Source organism: Phalangium opilio, unplaced genomic scaffold (genome assembly GCF_054372755.1).
Source record: "Phalangium opilio isolate 3A_F unplaced genomic scaffold, DU_Popi_V2 ptg000352l_1, whole genome shotgun sequence".
In the NCBI taxonomy this organism is placed as follows: domain Eukaryota; kingdom Metazoa; phylum Arthropoda; class Arachnida; order Opiliones; family Phalangiidae; genus Phalangium; species Phalangium opilio.
This window is the reverse complement of record NW_028324228.1, coordinates 3,364,702-3,378,176: the sequence shown is the minus strand read 5'-3', so window position 1 is coordinate 3,378,176 and position 13,475 is coordinate 3,364,702. Positions and strand designations below refer to the sequence as shown.

Genomic DNA, 13,475 nt, shown 5'->3' with positions numbered 1-13,475 from the left:
ATAATGGTCTAGGCGATTTCTGAACACTTTATTTTTCGAGAAAGGTTATTGGTTTTACAAAAAATGTGCACGATTTTGAGAGTCAAAGAAACGGGATCGTACGGGTTGCACCGGCCGGGAATCGAACCCGGACCTCCCGCTTGGAAGGCGAGAATTCTACCATTGAACTACCGATGCTTGCATAGGTCACACTTCGATATGACACACAAAAGAAGCCTAGATTAGTATACATTTAAAAAACCGCTCCACGGCGGGGAATCGAACCCCGGTCTCTCGCGTGACAGGCGAGGATACTCACCACTATACTACCGAGGATGAATCAAATTTGGTTATCTCAGTTTTTTAATCTTATAGTACTTCTATCCGAATTTACTTTTCGAGAAACGTTATTGGTTTTACAAAAAATGTGCACGATTTTGAGAGTCAAAGAAACGAGATCGTACGGCTTGCACCGGCCGGGAATCGAACCCGGACCTCCCGCTTGGAAGGCGAGAATTCTACCATTGAACTACCGATGCTTGCATAGGTCACACTTCGATATGACACACAAAAGAAGCCTAGATTAGTATACATTTAAAAAACCGCTCCCCGGCGGGGAATCGAACCCCGGTCTCTCGCGTGACAGGCGAGGATACTCACCACTATACTACCGAGGATGAATCAAATTTGGTTATCTCAGTTTTTTAATCTTATAGTACTTCTATCCGAATTTTCTACCATTGAACTACCGATGCTTGCATAGGTCACACTTCGATATGACACACAAAAGAAGCCTAGATTAGTATACATATAATAAACCGCTCCCCGGCGGGGAATCGAACCCCGGTCTCTCGCGTGACAGGCGAGGATACTCACCACTATACTACCGAGCATGAATGAAAGCTGGTTATCTCAGTTTTTTAAACTTATAGTACTTCTATCCGAATTTTTTTCGCAAAGTCCCGGAGCATGTGCAATAGTCAGTAATTAAATGAAAAAGTGAGTTTGAAGAAAAAGTAACCCTATAAAATACTCTACGCTAGAAATAATGGTCTAGGCGATTTCTGAACACTTTACTTTTCGAGAAAGGTTATTGGTTTTACAAAAAATGTGCACGATTTTGAGAGTCAAAGAAACGAGATCGTACGGGTTGCACCGGCCGGGAATCGAACCCGGACCTCCCGCTTGGAAGGCGAGAATTCTACCATTGAACTACCGATGCTTGCATAGGTCACACTTCGATATGACACACAAAAGAAGCCTAGATTAGTATACATTTAAAAAACCGCTCCCCGGCGGGGAATCGAACCCCGGTCTCTCGCGTGACAGGCGAGGATACTCACCACTATACTACCGAGGATGAACCATATTTGGTTATCTCAGTTTTTTAAACTTATAGTACTTCTATCCGAATTTTTTTCGCTAAGTCCCGGAGCATGCGCGATAGTCACTAATTAAATGAAAAAGTGAGTTTGAAGAAAAAGTAACCGAATAAAATACTCTACGCTAGAAATAATGGTCAAGGCGATTTCTGAACCCTTTACTTTTCGAGAAACGTTATTGGTTTTACAAAAAATGTGCACGATTTTGAGAGTCAAAGAAACGAGATCGTACGGCTTGCACCGGCCGGGAATCGAACCCGGACCTCCCGCTTGGAAGGCGAGAATTCTACCATTGAACTACCGATGCTTGCATAGGTCACACTTCGATATGACACACAAAAGAAGCCTAGATTAGTATACATTTAAAAAACCGCTCCCCGGCGGGGAATCGAACCCCGGTCTCTCGCGTGACAGGCGAGGATACTCACCACTATACTACCGAGGATGAATCAAATTTGGTTATCTCAGTTTTTTAATCTTATAGTACTTCTATCCGAATTTACTTTTCGAGAAACGTTATTGGTTTTACAAAAAATGTGCACGATTTTGAGAGTCAAAGAAACGAGATCGTACGGCTTGCACCGGCCGGGAATCGAACCCGGACCTCCCGCTTGGAAGGCGAGAATTCTACCATTGAACTACCGATGCTTGCATAGGTCACACTTCGATATGACACACAAAAGAAGCCTAGATTAGTATACATTTAAAAAACCGCTCCCCGGCGGGGAATCGAACCCCGGTCTCTCGCGTGACAGGCGAGGATACTCACCACTATACTACCGAGGATGAATCAAATTTGGTTATCTCAGTTTTTTAATCTTATAGTACTTCTATCCGAATTTTCTACCATTGAACTACCGATGCTTGCATAGGTCACACTTCGATATGACACACAAAAGAAGCCTAGATTAGTATACATATAATAAACCGCTCCCCGGCGGGGAATCGAACCCCGGTCTCTCGCGTGACAGGCGAGGATACTCACCACTATACTACCGAGCATGAATGAAAGCTGGTTATCTCAGTTTTTTAAACTTATAGTACTTCTATCCGAATTTTTTTCGCAAAGTCCCGGAGCATATGCAATAGTCAGTAATTAAATGAAAAAGTGAGTTTGAAGAAAAAGTAACCCTATAAAATACTCTACGCTAGAAATAATGGTCTAGGCGATTTCTGAACACTTTATTTTTCGAGAAAGGTTATTGGTTTTACAAAAAATGTGCACGATTTTGAGAGTCAAAGAAACGGGATCGTACGGGTTGCACCGGCCGGGAATCGAACCCGGACCTCCCGCTTGGAAGGCGAGAATTCTACCATTGAACTACCGATGCTTGCATAGGTCACACTTCGATATGACACACAAAAGAAGCCTAGATTAGTATACATTTAAAAAACCGCTCCACGGCGGGGAATCGAACCCCGGTCTCTCGCGTGACAGGCGAGGATACTCACCACTATACTACCGAGGATGAATCAAATTTGGTTATCTCAGTTTTTTAATCTTATAGTACTTCTATCCGAATTTTCTACCATTGAACTACCGATGCTTGCATAGGTCACACTTCGATATGACACACAAAAGAAGCCTAGATTAGTATACATATAATAAACCGCTCCCCGGCGGGGAATCGAACCCCGGTCTCTCGCGTGACAGGCGAGGATACTCACCACTATACTACCGAGCATGAATGAAAGCTGGTTATCTCAGTTTTTTAAACTTATAGTACTTCTATCCGAATTTTTTTCGCAAAGTCCCGGAGCATGTGCAATAGTCAGTAATTAAATGAAAGAGTGAGTTTGAAGAAAAAGTAACCCTATAAAATACTCTACGCTAGAAATAATGGTCTAGGCGATTTCTGAACACTTTACTTTTCGAGAAAGGTTATTGGTTTTACAAAAAATGTGCACGATTTTGAGAGTCAAAGAAACGAGATCGTACGGCTTGCACCGGCCGGGAATCGAACCCGGACCTCCCGCTTGGAAGGCGAGAATTCTACCATTGAACTACCGATGCTTGCATAGGTCACACTTCGATATGACACACAAAAGAAGCCTAGATTAGTATACATTTAAAAAACCGCTCCCCGGCGGGGAATCGAACCCCGGTCTCTCGCGTGACAGGCGAGGATACTCACCACTATACTACCGAGGATGAATCAAATTTGGTTATCTCAGTTTTTTAATCTTATAGTACTTCTATCCGAATTTACTTTTCGAGAAACGTTATTGGTTTTACAAAAAATGTGCACGATTTTGAGAGTCAAAGAAACGAGATCGTACGGCTTGCACCGGCCGGGAATCGAACCCGGACCTCCCGTTTGGAAGGCGAGAATTCTACCATTGAACTACCGATGCTTGCATAGGTCACACTTCGATATGACACACAAAAGAAGCCTAGATTAGTATACATTTAAAAAACCGCTCCCCGGCGGGGAATCGAACCCCGGTCTCTCGCGTGACAGGCGAGGATACTCACCACTATACTACCAAGGATGAACCATATTTGGTTATCTCAGTTTTTTAAACTTATAGTACTTCTATCCGAATTTTTTTCGCAAAGTCCCGGAGCATATGCAATAGTCAGTAATTAAATGAAAAAGTGAGTTTGAAGAAAAAGTAACCCTATAAAATACTCTACGCTAGAAATAATGGTCTAGGCGATTTCTGAACACTTTATTTTTCGAGAAAGGTTATTGGTTTTACAAAAAATGTGCACGATTTTGAGAGTCAAAGAAACGGGATCGTACGGGTTGCACCGGCCGGGAATCGAACCCGGACCTCCCGCTTGGAAGGCGAGAATTCTACCATTGAACTACCGATGCTTGCATAGGTCACACTTCGATATGACACACAAAAGAAGCCTAGATTAGTATACATTTAAAAAACCGCTCCACGGCGGGGAATCGAACCCCGGTCTCTCGCGTGACAGGCGAGGATACTCACCACTATACTACCGAGGATGAATCAAATTTGGTTATCTCAGTTTTTTAATCTTATAGTACTTCTATCCGAATTTTCTACCATTGAACTACCGATGCTTGCATAGGTCACACTTCGATATGACACACAAAAGAAGCCTAGATTAGTATACATATAATAAACCGCTCCCCGGCGGGGAATCGAACCCCGGTCTCTCGCGTGACAGGCGAGGATACTCACCACTATACTACCGAGCATGAATGAAAGCTGGTTATCTCAGTTTTTTAAACTTATAGTACTTCTATCCGAATTTTTTTCGCAAAGTCCCGGAGCATGTGCAATAGTCAGTAATTAAATGAAAGAGTGAGTTTGAAGAAAAAGTAACCCTATAAAATACTCTACGCTAGAAATAATGGTCTAGGCGATTTCTGAACACTTTACTTTTCGAGAAAGGTTATTGGTTTTACAAAAAATGTGCACGATTTTGAGAGTCAAAGAAACGAGATCGTACGGGTTGCACCGGCCGGGAATCGAACCCGGACCTCCCGCTTGGAAGGCGAGAATTCTACCATTGAACTACCGATGCTTGCATAGGTCACACTTCGATATGACACACAAAAGAAGCCTAGATTAGTATACATTTAAAAAACCGCTCCCCGGCGGGGAATCGAACCCCGGTCTCTCGCGTGACAGGCGAGGATACTCACCACTATACTACCGAGGATGAACCATATTTGGTTATCTCAGTTTTTTAAACTTATAGTACTTCTATCCGAATTTTTTTCGCAAAGTCCCGGAGCATATGCAATAGTCAGTAATTAAATGAAAAAGTGAGTTTGAAGAAAAAGTAACCCTATAAAATACTCTACGCTAGAAATAATGGTCTAGGCGATTTCTGAACACTTTATTTTTCGAGAAAGGTTATTGGTTTTACAAAAAATGTGCACGATTTTGAGAGTCAAAGAAACGGGATCGTACGGGTTGCACCGGCCGGGAATCGAACCCGGACCTCCCGCTTGGAAGGCGAGAATTCTACCATTGAACTACCGATGCTTGCATAGGTCACACTTCGATATGACACACAAAAGAAGCCTAGATTAGTATACATTTAAAAAACCGCTCCACGGCGGGGAATCGAACCCCGGTCTCTCGCGTGACAGGCGAGGATACTCACCACTATACTACCGAGGATGAATCAAATTTGGTTATCTCAGTTTTTTAATCTTATAGTACTTCTATCCGAATTTTCTACCATTGAACTACCGATGCTTGCATAGGTCACACTTCGATATGACACACAAAAGAAGCCTAGATTAGTATACATATAATAAACCGCTCCCCGGCGGGGAATCGAACCCCGGTCTCTCGCGTGACAGGCGAGGATACTCACCACTATACTACCGAGCATGAATGAAAGCTGGTTATCTCAGTTTTTTAAACTTATAGTACTTCTATCCGAATTTTTTTCGCAAAGTCCCGGAGCATGTGCAATAGTCAGTAATTAAATGAAAGAGTGAGTTTGAAGAAAAAGTAACCCTATAAAATACTCTACGCTAGAAATAATGGTCTAGGCGATTTCTGAACACTTTACTTTTCGAGAAAGGTTATTGGTTTTACAAAAAATGTGCACGATTTTGAGAGTCAAAGAAACGAGATCGTACGGGTTGCACCGGCCGGGAATCGAACCCGGACCTCCCGCTTGGAAGGCGAGAATTCTACCATTGAACTACCGATGCTTGCATAGGTCACACTTCGATATGACACACAAAAGAAGCCTAGATTAGTATACATTTAAAAAACCGCTCCCCGGCGGGGAATCGAACCCCGGTCTCTCGCGTGACAGGCGAGGATACTCACCACTATACTACCGAGGATGAACCATATTTGGTTATCTCAGTTTTTTAAACTTATAGTACTTCTATCCGAATTTTTTTCGCTAAGTCCCGGAGCATGCGCGATAGTCACTAATTAAATGAAAAAGTGAGTTTGAAGAAAAAGTAACCGAATAAAATACTCTACGCTAGAAATAATGGTCAAGGCGATTTCTGAACCCTTTACTTTTCGAGAAACGTTATTGGTTTTACAAAAAATGTGCACGATTTTGAGAGTCAAAGAAACGAGATCGTACGGCTTGCACCGGCCGGGAATCGAACCCGGACCTCCCGCTTGGAAGGCGAGAATTCTACCATTGAACTACCGATGCTTGCATAGGTCACACTTCGATATGACACACAAAAGAAGCCTAGATTAGTATACATTTAAAAAACCGCTCCCCGGCGGGGAATCGAACCCCGGTCTCTCGCGTGACAGGCGAGGATACTCACCACTATACTACCGAGGATGAATCAAATTTGGTTATCTCAGTTTTTTAATCTTATAGTACTTCTATCCGAATTTACTTTTCGAGAAACGTTATTGGTTTTACAAAAAATGTGCACGATTTTGAGAGTCAAAGAAACGAGATCGTACGGCTTGCACCGGCCGGGAATCGAACCCGGACCTCCCGCTTGGAAGGCGAGAATTCTACCATTGAACTACCGATGCTTGCATAGGTCACACTTCGATATGACACACAAAAGAAGCCTAGATTAGTATACATTTAAAAAACCGCTCCCCGGCGGGGAATCGAACCCCGGTCTCTCGCGTGACAGCCGAGGATACTCACCACTATACTACCGAGGATGAATCAAATTTGGTTATCTCAGTTTTTTAATCTTATAGTACTTCTATCCGAATTTTCTACCATTGAACTACCGATGCTTGCATAGGTCACACTTCGATATGACACACAAAAGAAGCCTAGATTAGTATACATATAATAAACCGCTCCCCGGCGGGGAATCGAACCCCGGTCTCTCGCGTGACAGGCGAGGATACTCACCACTATACTACCGAGCATGAATGAAAGCTGGTTATCTCAGTTTTTTAAACTTATAGTACTTCTATCCGAATTTTTTTCGCAAAGTCCCGGAGCATGTGCAATAGTCAGTAATTAAATGAAAAAGTGAGTTTGAAGAAAAAGTAACCCTATAAAATACTCTACGCTAGAAATAATGGTCTAGGCGATTTCTGAACACTTTACTTTTCGAGAAAGGTTATTGGTTTTACAAAAAATGTGCACGATTTTGAGAGTCAAAGAAACGAGATCGTACGGGTTGCACCGGCCGGGAATCGAACCCGGACCTCCCGCTTGGAAGGCGAGAATTCTACCATTGAACTACCGATGCTTGCATAGGTCACACTTCGATATGACACACAAAAGAAGCCTAGATTAGTATACATTTAAAAAACCGCTCCCCGGCGGGGAATCGAACCCCGGTCTCTCGCGTGACAGGCGAGGATACTCACCACTATACTACCGAGGATGAACCATATTTGGTTATCTCAGTTTTTTAAACTTATAGTACTTCTATCCGAATTTTTTTCGCTAAGTCCCGGAGCATGCGCGATAGTCACTAATTAAATGAAAAAGTGAGTTTGAAGAAAAAGTAACCGAATAAAATACTCTACGCTAGAAATAATGGTCAAGGCGATTTCTGAACCCTTTACTTTTCGAGAAACGTTATTGGTTTTACAAAAAATGTGCACGATTTTGAGAGTCAAAGAAACGAGATCGTACGGCTTGCACCGGCCGGGAATCGAACCCGGACCTCCCGCTTGGAAGGCGAGAATTCTACCATTGAACTACCGATGCTTGCATAGGTCACACTTCGATATGACACACAAAAGAAGCCTAGATTAGTATACATTTAAAAAACCGCTCCCCGGCGGGGAATCGAACCCCGGTCTCTCGCGTGACAGGCGAGGATACTCACCACTATACTACCGAGGATGAATCAAATTTGGTTATCTCAGTTTTTTAATCTTATAGTACTTCTATCCGAATTTACTTTTCGAGAAACGTTATTGGTTTTACAAAAAATGTGCACGATTTTGAGAGTCAAAGAAACGAGATCGTACGGCTTGCACCGGCCGGGAATCGAACCCGGACCTCCCGCTTGGAAGGCGAGAATTCTACCATTGAACTACCGATGCTTGCATAGGTCACACTTCGATATGACACACAAAAGAAGCCTAGATTAGTATACATTTAAAAAACCGCTCCCCGGCGGGGAATCGAACCCCGGTCTCTCGCGTGACAGGCGAGGATACTCACCACTATACTACCGAGGATGAATCAAATTTGGTTATCTCAGTTTTTTAATCTTATAGTACTTCTATCCGAATTTTCTACCATTGAACTACCGATGCTTGCATAGGTCACACTTCGATATGACACACAAAAGAAGCCTAGATTAGTATACATATAATAAACCGCTCCCCGGCGGGGAATCGAACCCCGGTCTCTCGCGTGACAGGCGAGGATACTCACCACTATACTACCGAGCATGAATGAAAGCTGGTTATCTCAGTTTTTTAAACTTATAGTACTTCTATCCGAATTTTTTTCGCAAAGTCCCGGAGCATGTGCAATAGTCAGTAATTAAATGAAAAAGTGAGTTTGAAGAAAAAGTAACCCTATAAAATACTCTACGCTAGAAATAATGGTCTAGGCGATTTCTGAACACTTTACTTTTCGAGAAAGGTTATTGGTTTTACAAAAAATGTGCACGATTTTGAGAGTCAAAGAAACGAGATCGTACGGGTTGCACCGGCCGGGAATCGAACCCGGACCTCCCGCTTGGAAGGCGAGAATTCTACCATTGAACTACCGATGCTTGCATAGGTCACCCTTCGATATGACACACAAAAGAAGCCTAGATTAGTATACATTTAAAAAACCGCTCCCCGGCGGGGAATCGAACCCCGGTCTCTCGCGTGACAGGCGAGGATACTCACCACTATACTACCGAGGATGAATCAAATTTGGTTATCTCAGTTTTTTAATCTTATAGTACTTCTATCCGAATTTACTTTTCGAGAAACGTTATTGGTTTTACAAAAAATGTGCACGATTTTGAGAGTCAAAGAAACGAGATCGTACGGCTTGCACCGGCCGGGAATCGAACCCGGACCTCCCGCTTGGAAGGCGAGAATTCTACCATTGAACTACCGATGCTTGCATAGGTCACACTTCGATATGACACACAAAAGAAGCCTAGATTAGTATACATTTAAAAAACCGCTCCCCGGCGGGGAATCGAACCCCGGTCTCTCGCGTGACAGGCGAGGATACTCACCACTATACTACCGAGGATGAATCAAATTTGGTTATCTCAGTTTTTTAATCTTATAGTACTTCTATCCGAATTTTCTACCATTGAACTACCGATGCTTGCATAGGTCACACTTCGATATGACACACAAAAGAAGCCTAGATTAGTATACATATAATAAACCGCTCCCCGGCGGGGAATCGAACCCCGGTCTCTCGCGTGACAGGCGAGGATACTCACCACTATACTACCGAGCATGAATGAAAGCTGGTTATCTCAGTTTTTTAAACTTATAGTACTTCTATCCGAATTTTTTTCGCAAAGTCCCGGAGCATGTGCAATAGTCAGTAATTAAATGAAAAAGTGAGTTTGAAGAAAAAGTAACCCTATAAAATACTCTACGCTAGAAATAATGGTCTAGGCGATTTCTGAACACTTTACTTTTCGAGAAAGGTTATTGGTTTTACAAAAAATGTGCACGATTTTGAGAGTCAAAGAAACGAGATCGTACGGGTTGCACCGGCCGGGAATCGAACCCGGACCTCCCGCTTGGAAGGCGAGAATTCTACCATTGAACTACCGATGCTTGCATAGGTCACACTTCGATATGACACACAAAAGAAGCCTAGATTAGTATACATTTAAAAAACCGCTCCCCGGCGGGGAATCGAACCCCGGTCTCTCGCGTGACAGGCGAGGATACTCACCACTATACTACCGAGGATGAACCATATTTGGTTATCTCAGTTTTTTAAACTTATAGTACTTCTATCCGAATTTTTTTCGCTAAGTCCCGGAGCATGCGCGATAGTCACTAATTAAATGAAAAAGTGAGTTTGAAGAAAAAGTAACCGAATAAAATACTCTACGCTAGAAATAATGGTCAAGGCGATTTCTGAACCCTTTACTTTTCGAGAAACGTTATTGGTTTTACAAAAAATGTGCACGATTTTGAGAGTCAAAGAAACGAGATCGTACGGCTTGCACCGGCCGGGAATCGAACCCGGACCTCCCGCTTGGAAGGCGAGAATTCTACCATTGAACTACCGATGCTTGCATAGGTCACACTTCGATATGACACACAAAAGAAGCCTAGATTAGTATACATTTAAAAAACCGCTCCCCGGCGGGGAATCGAACCCCGGTCTCTCGCGTGACAGGCGAGGATACTCACCACTATACTACCGAGGATGAATCAAATTTGGTTATCTCAGTTTTTTAATCTTATAGTACTTCTATCCGAATTTACTTTTCGAGAAACGTTATTGGTTTTACAAAAAATGTGCACGATTTTGAGAGTCAAAGAAACGAGATCGTACGGCTTGCACCGGCCGGGAATCGAACCCGGACCTCCCGCTTGGAAGGCGAGAATTCTACCATTGAACTACCGATGCTTGCATAGGTCACACTTCGATATGACACACAAAAGAAGCCTAGATTAGTATACATTTAAAAAACCGCTCCCCGGCGGGGAATCGAACCCCGGTCTCTCGCGTGACAGGCGAGGATACTCACCACTATACTACCGAGGATGAATCAAATTTGGTTATCTCAGTTTTTTAATCTTATAGTACTTCTATCCGAATTTTCTACCATTGAACTACCGATGCTTGCATAGGTCACACTTCGATATGACACACAAAAGAAGCCTAGATTAGTATACATATAATAAACCGCTCCCCGGCGGGGAATCGAACCCCGGTCTCTCGCGTGACAGGCGAGGATACTCACCACTATACTACCGAGCATGAATGAAAGCTGGTTATCTCAGTTTTTTAAACTTATAGTACTTCTATCCGAATTTTTTTCGCAAAGTCCCGGAGCATGTGCAATAGTCAGTAATTAAATGAAAAAGTGAGTTTGAAGAAAAAGTAACCCTATAAAATACTCTACGCTAGAAATAATGGTCTAGGCGATTTCTGAACACTTTACTTTTCGAGAAAGGTTATTGGTTTTACAAAAAATGTGCACGATTTTGAGAGTCAAAGAAACGAGATCGTACGGGTTGCACCGGCCGGGAATCGAACCCGGACCTCCCGCTTGGAAGGCGAGAATTCTACCATTGAACTACCGATGCTTGCATAGGTCACCCTTCGATATGACACACAAAAGAAGCCTAGATTAGTATACATTTAAAAAACCGCTCCCCGGCGGGGAATCGAACCCCGGTCTCTCGCGTGACAGGCGAGGATACTCACCACTATACTACCGAGGATGAATCAAATTTGGTTATCTCAGTTTTTTAATCTTATAGTACTTCTATCCGAATTTACTTTTCGAGAAACGTTATTGGTTTTACAAAAAATGTGCACGATTTTGAGAGTCAAAGAAACGAGATCGTACGGCTTGCACCGGCCGGGAATCGAACCCGGACCTCCCGCTTGGAAGGCGAGAATTCTACCATTGAACTACCGATGCTTGCATAGGTCACACTTCGATATGACACACAAAAGAAGCCTAGATTAGTATACATTTAAAAAACCGCTCCCCGGCGGGGAATCGAACCCCGGTCTCTCGCGTGACAGGCGAGGATACTCACCACTATACTACCGAGGATGAATCAAATTTGGTTATCTCAGTTTTTTAATCTTATAGTACTTCTATCCGAATTTTCTACCATTGAACTACCGATGCTTGCATAGGTCACACTTCGATATGACACACAAAAGAAGCCTAGATTAGTATACATATAATAAACCGCTCCCCGGCGGGGAATCGAACCCCGGTCTCTCGCGTGACAGGCGAGGATACTCACCACTATACTACCGAGCATGAATGAAAGCTGGTTATCTCAGTTTTTTAAACTTATAGTACTTCTATCCGAATTTTTTTCGCAAAGTCCCGGAGCATGTGCAATAGTCAGTAATTAAATGAAAAAGTGAGTTTGAAGAAAAAGTAACCCTATAAAATACTCTACGCTAGAAATAATGGTCTAGGCGATTTCTGAACACTTTACTTTTCGAGAAAGGTTATTGGTTTTACAAAAAATGTGCACGATTTTGAGAGTCAAAGAAACGAGATCGTACGGGTTGCACCGGCCGGGAATCGAACCCGGACCTCCCGCTTGGAAGGCGAGAATTCTACCATTGAACTACCGATGCTTGCATAGGTCACACTTCGATATGACACACAAAAGAAGCCTAGATTAGTATACATTTAAAAAACCGCTCCCCGGCGGGGAATCGAACCCCGGTCTCTCGCGTGACAGGCGAGGATACTCACCACTATACTACCGAGCATGAATGAAAGCTGGTTATCTCAGTTTTTTAAACTTATAGTACTTCTATCCGAATTTTTTTCGCAAAGTCCCGGAGCATGTGCAATAGTCAGTAATTAAATGAAAAAGTGAGTTTGAAGAAAAAGTAACCCTATAAAATACTCTACGCTAGAAATAATGGTCTAGGCGATTTCTGAACACTTTACTTTTCGAGAAAGGTTATTGGTTTTACAAAAAATGTGCACGATTTTGAGAGTCAAAGAAACGAGATCGTACGGGTTGCACCGGCCGGGAATCGAACCCGGACCTCCCGCTTGGAAGGCGAGAATTCTACCATTGAACTACCGATGCTTGCATAGGTCACACTTCGATATGACACACAAAAGAAGCCTAGATTAGTATACATTTAAAAAACCGCTCCCCGGCGGGGAATCGAACCCCGGTCTCTCGCGTGACAGGCGAGGATACTCACCACTATACTACCGAGGATGAACCATATTTGGTTATCTCAGTTTTTTAAACTTATAGTACTTCTATCCGAATTTTTTTCGCTAAGTCCCGGAGCATGCGCGATAGTCACTAATTAAATGAAAAAGTGAGTTTGAAGAAAAAGTAACCCAATAAAATACTCTACGCTAGAAATAATGGTCAAGGCGATTTCTGAACCCTTTACTTTTCGAGAAATGTTATTGGTTTTAAAAAAATGTGCACGATTTTGAGAGTCAAAGAAACGAGATCGTACGGGTTGCACCGGCCGGGAATCGAACCCGGACCTCCCGCTTGGAAGGCGAGAATTCTACCATTGAACTACCGATGCTTGCA

The 13,475-nt window shown here is 42.9% G+C and overlaps 63 non-coding genes across 63 annotated transcripts; all 63 read right to left on the bottom strand.

The window, feature by feature from the left end:
- Positions 1–106: 106 nt before the first annotated feature.
- TRNAG-UCC (transfer RNA glycine (anticodon UCC)) lies at positions 107–177 on the bottom strand. The gene has a single exon. It is a non-coding gene; the product is annotated as a tRNA-Gly (tRNA).
- A 66-nt stretch (positions 178–243) lies between these two features.
- On the bottom strand, positions 244–315 carry TRNAD-GUC (transfer RNA aspartic acid (anticodon GUC)). The gene has a single exon. It is a non-coding gene; the product is annotated as a tRNA-Asp (tRNA).
- Positions 316–447: 132 nt separating this feature from the next.
- TRNAG-UCC (transfer RNA glycine (anticodon UCC)) lies at positions 448–518 on the bottom strand. The gene has a single exon. It is a non-coding gene; the product is annotated as a tRNA-Gly (tRNA).
- A 66-nt stretch (positions 519–584) lies between these two features.
- Positions 585–656, bottom strand: TRNAD-GUC (transfer RNA aspartic acid (anticodon GUC)). The gene has a single exon. It is a non-coding gene; the product is annotated as a tRNA-Asp (tRNA).
- A 144-nt stretch (positions 657–800) lies between these two features.
- Positions 801–872, bottom strand: TRNAD-GUC (transfer RNA aspartic acid (anticodon GUC)). Its single transcript has one exon. It is a non-coding gene; the product is annotated as a tRNA-Asp (tRNA).
- Positions 873–1,130: 258 nt separating this feature from the next.
- Positions 1,131–1,201, bottom strand: TRNAG-UCC (transfer RNA glycine (anticodon UCC)). The gene has a single exon. It is a non-coding gene; the product is annotated as a tRNA-Gly (tRNA).
- Positions 1,202–1,267: 66 nt separating this feature from the next.
- Positions 1,268–1,339, bottom strand: TRNAD-GUC (transfer RNA aspartic acid (anticodon GUC)). The gene has a single exon. It is a non-coding gene; the product is annotated as a tRNA-Asp (tRNA).
- Positions 1,340–1,597: 258 nt separating this feature from the next.
- TRNAG-UCC (transfer RNA glycine (anticodon UCC)) lies at positions 1,598–1,668 on the bottom strand. The gene has a single exon. It is a non-coding gene; the product is annotated as a tRNA-Gly (tRNA).
- A 66-nt stretch (positions 1,669–1,734) lies between these two features.
- TRNAD-GUC (transfer RNA aspartic acid (anticodon GUC)) lies at positions 1,735–1,806 on the bottom strand. Its single transcript has one exon. It is a non-coding gene; the product is annotated as a tRNA-Asp (tRNA).
- A 132-nt stretch (positions 1,807–1,938) lies between these two features.
- Positions 1,939–2,009, bottom strand: TRNAG-UCC (transfer RNA glycine (anticodon UCC)). The gene has a single exon. It is a non-coding gene; the product is annotated as a tRNA-Gly (tRNA).
- Positions 2,010–2,075: 66 nt separating this feature from the next.
- TRNAD-GUC (transfer RNA aspartic acid (anticodon GUC)) lies at positions 2,076–2,147 on the bottom strand. The gene has a single exon. It is a non-coding gene; the product is annotated as a tRNA-Asp (tRNA).
- A 144-nt stretch (positions 2,148–2,291) lies between these two features.
- On the bottom strand, positions 2,292–2,363 carry TRNAD-GUC (transfer RNA aspartic acid (anticodon GUC)). The gene has a single exon. It is a non-coding gene; the product is annotated as a tRNA-Asp (tRNA).
- A 258-nt stretch (positions 2,364–2,621) lies between these two features.
- TRNAG-UCC (transfer RNA glycine (anticodon UCC)) lies at positions 2,622–2,692 on the bottom strand. The gene has a single exon. It is a non-coding gene; the product is annotated as a tRNA-Gly (tRNA).
- A 66-nt stretch (positions 2,693–2,758) lies between these two features.
- Positions 2,759–2,830, bottom strand: TRNAD-GUC (transfer RNA aspartic acid (anticodon GUC)). The gene has a single exon. It is a non-coding gene; the product is annotated as a tRNA-Asp (tRNA).
- Positions 2,831–2,974: 144 nt separating this feature from the next.
- On the bottom strand, positions 2,975–3,046 carry TRNAD-GUC (transfer RNA aspartic acid (anticodon GUC)). Its single transcript has one exon. It is a non-coding gene; the product is annotated as a tRNA-Asp (tRNA).
- Positions 3,047–3,304: 258 nt separating this feature from the next.
- Positions 3,305–3,375, bottom strand: TRNAG-UCC (transfer RNA glycine (anticodon UCC)). The gene has a single exon. It is a non-coding gene; the product is annotated as a tRNA-Gly (tRNA).
- Positions 3,376–3,441: 66 nt separating this feature from the next.
- TRNAD-GUC (transfer RNA aspartic acid (anticodon GUC)) lies at positions 3,442–3,513 on the bottom strand. The gene has a single exon. It is a non-coding gene; the product is annotated as a tRNA-Asp (tRNA).
- A 132-nt stretch (positions 3,514–3,645) lies between these two features.
- On the bottom strand, positions 3,646–3,716 carry TRNAG-UCC (transfer RNA glycine (anticodon UCC)). Its single transcript has one exon. It is a non-coding gene; the product is annotated as a tRNA-Gly (tRNA).
- Positions 3,717–3,782: 66 nt separating this feature from the next.
- On the bottom strand, positions 3,783–3,854 carry TRNAD-GUC (transfer RNA aspartic acid (anticodon GUC)). Its single transcript has one exon. It is a non-coding gene; the product is annotated as a tRNA-Asp (tRNA).
- A 258-nt stretch (positions 3,855–4,112) lies between these two features.
- On the bottom strand, positions 4,113–4,183 carry TRNAG-UCC (transfer RNA glycine (anticodon UCC)). The gene has a single exon. It is a non-coding gene; the product is annotated as a tRNA-Gly (tRNA).
- Positions 4,184–4,249: 66 nt separating this feature from the next.
- Positions 4,250–4,321, bottom strand: TRNAD-GUC (transfer RNA aspartic acid (anticodon GUC)). Its single transcript has one exon. It is a non-coding gene; the product is annotated as a tRNA-Asp (tRNA).
- Positions 4,322–4,465: 144 nt separating this feature from the next.
- TRNAD-GUC (transfer RNA aspartic acid (anticodon GUC)) lies at positions 4,466–4,537 on the bottom strand. The gene has a single exon. It is a non-coding gene; the product is annotated as a tRNA-Asp (tRNA).
- A 258-nt stretch (positions 4,538–4,795) lies between these two features.
- On the bottom strand, positions 4,796–4,866 carry TRNAG-UCC (transfer RNA glycine (anticodon UCC)). Its single transcript has one exon. It is a non-coding gene; the product is annotated as a tRNA-Gly (tRNA).
- A 66-nt stretch (positions 4,867–4,932) lies between these two features.
- TRNAD-GUC (transfer RNA aspartic acid (anticodon GUC)) lies at positions 4,933–5,004 on the bottom strand. The gene has a single exon. It is a non-coding gene; the product is annotated as a tRNA-Asp (tRNA).
- Positions 5,005–5,262: 258 nt separating this feature from the next.
- On the bottom strand, positions 5,263–5,333 carry TRNAG-UCC (transfer RNA glycine (anticodon UCC)). Its single transcript has one exon. It is a non-coding gene; the product is annotated as a tRNA-Gly (tRNA).
- Positions 5,334–5,399: 66 nt separating this feature from the next.
- On the bottom strand, positions 5,400–5,471 carry TRNAD-GUC (transfer RNA aspartic acid (anticodon GUC)). The gene has a single exon. It is a non-coding gene; the product is annotated as a tRNA-Asp (tRNA).
- Positions 5,472–5,615: 144 nt separating this feature from the next.
- On the bottom strand, positions 5,616–5,687 carry TRNAD-GUC (transfer RNA aspartic acid (anticodon GUC)). The gene has a single exon. It is a non-coding gene; the product is annotated as a tRNA-Asp (tRNA).
- Positions 5,688–5,945: 258 nt separating this feature from the next.
- On the bottom strand, positions 5,946–6,016 carry TRNAG-UCC (transfer RNA glycine (anticodon UCC)). The gene has a single exon. It is a non-coding gene; the product is annotated as a tRNA-Gly (tRNA).
- A 66-nt stretch (positions 6,017–6,082) lies between these two features.
- TRNAD-GUC (transfer RNA aspartic acid (anticodon GUC)) lies at positions 6,083–6,154 on the bottom strand. Its single transcript has one exon. It is a non-coding gene; the product is annotated as a tRNA-Asp (tRNA).
- Positions 6,155–6,412: 258 nt separating this feature from the next.
- TRNAG-UCC (transfer RNA glycine (anticodon UCC)) lies at positions 6,413–6,483 on the bottom strand. The gene has a single exon. It is a non-coding gene; the product is annotated as a tRNA-Gly (tRNA).
- Positions 6,484–6,549: 66 nt separating this feature from the next.
- Positions 6,550–6,621, bottom strand: TRNAD-GUC (transfer RNA aspartic acid (anticodon GUC)). Its single transcript has one exon. It is a non-coding gene; the product is annotated as a tRNA-Asp (tRNA).
- Positions 6,622–6,753: 132 nt separating this feature from the next.
- Positions 6,754–6,824, bottom strand: TRNAG-UCC (transfer RNA glycine (anticodon UCC)). The gene has a single exon. It is a non-coding gene; the product is annotated as a tRNA-Gly (tRNA).
- Positions 6,825–6,890: 66 nt separating this feature from the next.
- TRNAD-GUC (transfer RNA aspartic acid (anticodon GUC)) lies at positions 6,891–6,962 on the bottom strand. The gene has a single exon. It is a non-coding gene; the product is annotated as a tRNA-Asp (tRNA).
- A 144-nt stretch (positions 6,963–7,106) lies between these two features.
- TRNAD-GUC (transfer RNA aspartic acid (anticodon GUC)) lies at positions 7,107–7,178 on the bottom strand. The gene has a single exon. It is a non-coding gene; the product is annotated as a tRNA-Asp (tRNA).
- Positions 7,179–7,436: 258 nt separating this feature from the next.
- On the bottom strand, positions 7,437–7,507 carry TRNAG-UCC (transfer RNA glycine (anticodon UCC)). Its single transcript has one exon. It is a non-coding gene; the product is annotated as a tRNA-Gly (tRNA).
- A 66-nt stretch (positions 7,508–7,573) lies between these two features.
- TRNAD-GUC (transfer RNA aspartic acid (anticodon GUC)) lies at positions 7,574–7,645 on the bottom strand. Its single transcript has one exon. It is a non-coding gene; the product is annotated as a tRNA-Asp (tRNA).
- Positions 7,646–7,903: 258 nt separating this feature from the next.
- Positions 7,904–7,974, bottom strand: TRNAG-UCC (transfer RNA glycine (anticodon UCC)). The gene has a single exon. It is a non-coding gene; the product is annotated as a tRNA-Gly (tRNA).
- A 66-nt stretch (positions 7,975–8,040) lies between these two features.
- On the bottom strand, positions 8,041–8,112 carry TRNAD-GUC (transfer RNA aspartic acid (anticodon GUC)). Its single transcript has one exon. It is a non-coding gene; the product is annotated as a tRNA-Asp (tRNA).
- A 132-nt stretch (positions 8,113–8,244) lies between these two features.
- On the bottom strand, positions 8,245–8,315 carry TRNAG-UCC (transfer RNA glycine (anticodon UCC)). The gene has a single exon. It is a non-coding gene; the product is annotated as a tRNA-Gly (tRNA).
- Positions 8,316–8,381: 66 nt separating this feature from the next.
- TRNAD-GUC (transfer RNA aspartic acid (anticodon GUC)) lies at positions 8,382–8,453 on the bottom strand. The gene has a single exon. It is a non-coding gene; the product is annotated as a tRNA-Asp (tRNA).
- Positions 8,454–8,597: 144 nt separating this feature from the next.
- TRNAD-GUC (transfer RNA aspartic acid (anticodon GUC)) lies at positions 8,598–8,669 on the bottom strand. The gene has a single exon. It is a non-coding gene; the product is annotated as a tRNA-Asp (tRNA).
- Positions 8,670–8,927: 258 nt separating this feature from the next.
- Positions 8,928–8,998, bottom strand: TRNAG-UCC (transfer RNA glycine (anticodon UCC)). Its single transcript has one exon. It is a non-coding gene; the product is annotated as a tRNA-Gly (tRNA).
- Positions 8,999–9,064: 66 nt separating this feature from the next.
- Positions 9,065–9,136, bottom strand: TRNAD-GUC (transfer RNA aspartic acid (anticodon GUC)). The gene has a single exon. It is a non-coding gene; the product is annotated as a tRNA-Asp (tRNA).
- Positions 9,137–9,268: 132 nt separating this feature from the next.
- On the bottom strand, positions 9,269–9,339 carry TRNAG-UCC (transfer RNA glycine (anticodon UCC)). Its single transcript has one exon. It is a non-coding gene; the product is annotated as a tRNA-Gly (tRNA).
- A 66-nt stretch (positions 9,340–9,405) lies between these two features.
- TRNAD-GUC (transfer RNA aspartic acid (anticodon GUC)) lies at positions 9,406–9,477 on the bottom strand. Its single transcript has one exon. It is a non-coding gene; the product is annotated as a tRNA-Asp (tRNA).
- A 144-nt stretch (positions 9,478–9,621) lies between these two features.
- TRNAD-GUC (transfer RNA aspartic acid (anticodon GUC)) lies at positions 9,622–9,693 on the bottom strand. The gene has a single exon. It is a non-coding gene; the product is annotated as a tRNA-Asp (tRNA).
- A 258-nt stretch (positions 9,694–9,951) lies between these two features.
- TRNAG-UCC (transfer RNA glycine (anticodon UCC)) lies at positions 9,952–10,022 on the bottom strand. The gene has a single exon. It is a non-coding gene; the product is annotated as a tRNA-Gly (tRNA).
- Positions 10,023–10,088: 66 nt separating this feature from the next.
- On the bottom strand, positions 10,089–10,160 carry TRNAD-GUC (transfer RNA aspartic acid (anticodon GUC)). The gene has a single exon. It is a non-coding gene; the product is annotated as a tRNA-Asp (tRNA).
- A 258-nt stretch (positions 10,161–10,418) lies between these two features.
- TRNAG-UCC (transfer RNA glycine (anticodon UCC)) lies at positions 10,419–10,489 on the bottom strand. Its single transcript has one exon. It is a non-coding gene; the product is annotated as a tRNA-Gly (tRNA).
- Positions 10,490–10,555: 66 nt separating this feature from the next.
- On the bottom strand, positions 10,556–10,627 carry TRNAD-GUC (transfer RNA aspartic acid (anticodon GUC)). Its single transcript has one exon. It is a non-coding gene; the product is annotated as a tRNA-Asp (tRNA).
- Positions 10,628–10,759: 132 nt separating this feature from the next.
- Positions 10,760–10,830, bottom strand: TRNAG-UCC (transfer RNA glycine (anticodon UCC)). Its single transcript has one exon. It is a non-coding gene; the product is annotated as a tRNA-Gly (tRNA).
- A 66-nt stretch (positions 10,831–10,896) lies between these two features.
- TRNAD-GUC (transfer RNA aspartic acid (anticodon GUC)) lies at positions 10,897–10,968 on the bottom strand. Its single transcript has one exon. It is a non-coding gene; the product is annotated as a tRNA-Asp (tRNA).
- Positions 10,969–11,112: 144 nt separating this feature from the next.
- TRNAD-GUC (transfer RNA aspartic acid (anticodon GUC)) lies at positions 11,113–11,184 on the bottom strand. Its single transcript has one exon. It is a non-coding gene; the product is annotated as a tRNA-Asp (tRNA).
- A 258-nt stretch (positions 11,185–11,442) lies between these two features.
- TRNAG-UCC (transfer RNA glycine (anticodon UCC)) lies at positions 11,443–11,513 on the bottom strand. The gene has a single exon. It is a non-coding gene; the product is annotated as a tRNA-Gly (tRNA).
- A 66-nt stretch (positions 11,514–11,579) lies between these two features.
- TRNAD-GUC (transfer RNA aspartic acid (anticodon GUC)) lies at positions 11,580–11,651 on the bottom strand. The gene has a single exon. It is a non-coding gene; the product is annotated as a tRNA-Asp (tRNA).
- Positions 11,652–11,783: 132 nt separating this feature from the next.
- TRNAG-UCC (transfer RNA glycine (anticodon UCC)) lies at positions 11,784–11,854 on the bottom strand. The gene has a single exon. It is a non-coding gene; the product is annotated as a tRNA-Gly (tRNA).
- A 66-nt stretch (positions 11,855–11,920) lies between these two features.
- Positions 11,921–11,992, bottom strand: TRNAD-GUC (transfer RNA aspartic acid (anticodon GUC)). Its single transcript has one exon. It is a non-coding gene; the product is annotated as a tRNA-Asp (tRNA).
- Positions 11,993–12,136: 144 nt separating this feature from the next.
- TRNAD-GUC (transfer RNA aspartic acid (anticodon GUC)) lies at positions 12,137–12,208 on the bottom strand. The gene has a single exon. It is a non-coding gene; the product is annotated as a tRNA-Asp (tRNA).
- A 258-nt stretch (positions 12,209–12,466) lies between these two features.
- On the bottom strand, positions 12,467–12,537 carry TRNAG-UCC (transfer RNA glycine (anticodon UCC)). Its single transcript has one exon. It is a non-coding gene; the product is annotated as a tRNA-Gly (tRNA).
- Positions 12,538–12,603: 66 nt separating this feature from the next.
- TRNAD-GUC (transfer RNA aspartic acid (anticodon GUC)) lies at positions 12,604–12,675 on the bottom strand. The gene has a single exon. It is a non-coding gene; the product is annotated as a tRNA-Asp (tRNA).
- Positions 12,676–12,933: 258 nt separating this feature from the next.
- TRNAG-UCC (transfer RNA glycine (anticodon UCC)) lies at positions 12,934–13,004 on the bottom strand. Its single transcript has one exon. It is a non-coding gene; the product is annotated as a tRNA-Gly (tRNA).
- A 66-nt stretch (positions 13,005–13,070) lies between these two features.
- TRNAD-GUC (transfer RNA aspartic acid (anticodon GUC)) lies at positions 13,071–13,142 on the bottom strand. The gene has a single exon. It is a non-coding gene; the product is annotated as a tRNA-Asp (tRNA).
- A 257-nt stretch (positions 13,143–13,399) lies between these two features.
- On the bottom strand, positions 13,400–13,470 carry TRNAG-UCC (transfer RNA glycine (anticodon UCC)). The gene has a single exon. It is a non-coding gene; the product is annotated as a tRNA-Gly (tRNA).
- Between the last annotated feature and the right edge of the window lie 5 nt (positions 13,471–13,475).